This window comes from Marmota marmota, unplaced genomic scaffold (assembly GCF_001458135.2).
Source record: "Marmota marmota marmota unplaced genomic scaffold, marMar, whole genome shotgun sequence".
In the NCBI taxonomy this organism is placed as follows: Eukaryota; Metazoa; Chordata; class Mammalia; order Rodentia; family Sciuridae; genus Marmota; species Marmota marmota.
The window spans coordinates 11,378,504-11,381,980 of record NW_026000019.1 but is presented as its reverse complement, the minus strand read 5'-3'; positions in this window follow the sequence as shown (position 1 = coordinate 11,381,980).

The following is a 3,477-nucleotide window of genomic DNA, read 5'->3' as shown; positions in this document are numbered from 1 at the left end:
TCATGGGGAGGATTAGATAAACACTAGATAAGGCGAAACGGAGAAAGGGAAACGGAGGGGGCATAGGGGTAGGAAAGATGGTGGAACGAGATATCCATCATTACCCTAAGTATGTGCATGAAGACACGAATGGTGTGACTCTACTTTGTATACACCAGAGACATAAAAAATTGTGCTCTATTTGTGTAATATGAATTGAGTTGCATTCTGCTGTCAAATATAACTAATTAGAATATATTAAAAAATTAATTCCTCATTCCTTTCCAAGGTATTATATACTTGCTGGCTTTTTGCTTGAGGATTTCCTTGTTATCTGCATGTTTTCATAACTTCCTCTCTTCCGCAGCCTAGAGGAGATCTCAATGGCCCTAAGTTGTGTGTGTATAATCATTGCTGTTTCCATGTCTTTTGACCTTGACCTCTGCTTCCCCATACCTCCTTCCCGCTCACTGAGCCAGTGGACAGCTGACCCAGAAGCCCTTGCACCAGCAGTTACCTGGCAACAGTAACAATCATTCTCACAGGGACAAGACAGCAGTGGAGACCAGAGAGCTGCCTCTTTCAAAGCTAAGACAGGAAGGGAAGGGGGACAGATGGCTCTTTATAAATGTCTTTTCATTCCCACCCATTGTATTCTCCTGAATCACACGTTCCCTGCTCCAACCCAATCTCCAATATCTATCATCATGGGGTAAAAATAGCCTCCAACTGCAGAGTTTAATAACCATCCCAGAGATGCATATGGATTCATGCACTTGGATAGCCTCAGCAATCACCCTTCCCTCAGCCCAGTGTAGAACCTAATCAACCCTAGTCTCCACCTGTGCACATGTGGTGGTCCACTCCACGGGTGACTACCCAACTGTCCTGCCATGATAGAGTCCTAGATGCTGGGTACAGAAAAGCACTGACAAGCAGTTACCTTGCTTCTTGCCTCCCAAGCCACAATTTCTACAGCAAGTGCTACCAACAGGGGAGCATAATCACACCAGCTGGTGACTCCCCACAGAGGACTTCTCTATTCACAGTATCTAATCATACCAACTTCAGTAACAGGGCATACAGATGCTTACTCTCTTCTGGGCTCTGCACAGGGCTCTGTTCAGACATATCCAATTTTCAAAACTTCCTATAAACTTAATAAGATTATTATATCCATTGTTCAGATGAGGAAAACTAAGGCTCAAGGTGACTAATTATCAAAGGTCATTTATCTATTAAGATCAAGGCAAGATTTGAACTCGCTCTTAACCCCTTTTTTATGTAGTTAAAAATGAGAGATGTTAAGGTTAGCTGAGAGAGAACACGGATGGTAAGGAAGAGATGAAAATCACCAAAATGTAAGGATCAGAAGATAAAAATTAATTACATTCACATCACATCACCAAATGGAATGTGCTAAAAAAAAAAAAAGAAAAGAAAAGAAAAAAACACTCCTTGGGTAAATGGAATTGTATGATAAATGCTGATTGATCTCCTTCAGTAGGGTCTTTGGAACACCACAAGCCCTGGAGGATGTTAGTACAACCTAAGGGGAAGGTGACTCCTGAGGACTTGACATCCTACGTGGAAGGGGAAAGTCACATGGCCATCAGCATGAGATGTGGAGTAAGATGACCAGAAACAAGTCCAGGCTTAGCCATCTGCTCACTCTGTGGCCTCAAAGAGGTTAACGGGATGAACATATATTGATCCTGTGTCTTGCACACACACACAAAAAACAAAAAAAAAAAAAAAAAGCTTAGAATTTGGAGAAATAAGATTATGCCTGAATTTAGGCCTGAAGTGGGTCATAGGCTCCTGGAGCAGGGAGAATTGTAGACCATTTCCTACATTTTCCTTATCTAGAAATCTAATGGCAACTCCTTAGGGTTGCTGTGAGCATTAACAAGACGGCAATTGTGAAGTGACTCATGGGCAGCATAAAAAAATAATGCCAAGTAGTAGGGATTATTAGCCAGCTTTGTTCCCACTGCCTTCCTGCCCCTCCTCTTGGTTGAACAAGGCCATATGTATTCCTGCCTCAGTCTTGGCACTGCTTCCTGTGAACTCACCCAGTATCTGCATGGCTAATTTTTTTGTTTCCCTTAAATTTCAAAAAATTGTAAAAAGTTAAAAAATAAATGTTTGAGATATAGATATGCCAGTTTCCTGATTATTCCACATTGTATACATGTATTAAAATATCAGAATGTGGGCTGAGGTTGTGGCTCAGCGGTAGAGCACTCACCTTGCACGTGTGAGGCCCTGGGTTCAATTCTCAGCACCACATAAAAATAAATAAATAAAACAAAGGTATTGTATCCAACTACAACCAAAAAATAAATATTAAAATATATATATATATATATATCTCACAATGTGACATGCATGGTCGCGCATGCCTGTAATCCCAACAGCTCCAGAGGCTGAGACAGGAGGATCGCGAGTTCAAAGCCAGCCTCAACAAAAGTGAGGCACTAAGCAACTCAGTGGGACCCTGTCTCTAAATAAAATAAAAGATAGGCTGGGGATGTGGCTCAGTGGTCAAGTACCCCTGAGTTCAATCTCCAGTACCTCCCCCGCAAAAAAATCACAATGTACCCCATAAATATGTACAATTATTGTATGTAGATTATAATCAAAATACTTTTTAAAATGAAAAAAGTTATACTCCCCACAGAAGATCTCTCTTCTCACACTATCTGACAGAGAAAACACATATATGCACACATGTATGCAACGTGCACATACATGTGCATAATATACATGTGTACATATAAACATGCTATACACACATACCCATACGCACAAACACACACTCACATATATAAACACACATCATTCACAATTTCCTTATCCTGCTTTGCATTTTTCAGAACACTACCTCTTCCTGAAACTGTTTTGTCTGCTGGCTCAGATGCTTGTCACATGACTTCCCCACTGGCCTGTAGGCTCTGTGAGGGTGTTTTAGTCAGATATTTTTGCTGCTATAACTAAAGATCTGATCTGAACAATTTTAGGGGAGAAGTATAATTGGGGGCTCACAGTTTCAGAGGTCTCAGTCCATAGACAGAAGGACCCATTATGTAGTGGAGGGAAGCAGCTCACATGGTGATCCGAGAGAGAGAGATCTTTGTCCTCTTCAACATTATACTCCCAATGCCCACAACAGTTCCTGACTTTTTGTATTGTTGTTGTTGTTGTTGGTACTGCCCAGGGTCATAGAGGAAACGGGCACATGCATAAATAGCTACAACTCAAGGCAGGATGTAATACTGTAACTGAGATATGCAGAAAGAGCACAGGAAAGAAGAAATTTTTTCCTGATTTGGTTCCAGTAGACAGAGAAGTTTCCTGGAGAGAGGACGTTCGCATCTTGAAAGATGAATGAAATTCTGATGGAGAGAAAGAAGGGGTGGGCATTTCAGAGGGAAATGCCATGAATCTGATAGAGCTGTTTGGAGAACAACCAATGGTCAAGCTGAGCTAGAATAT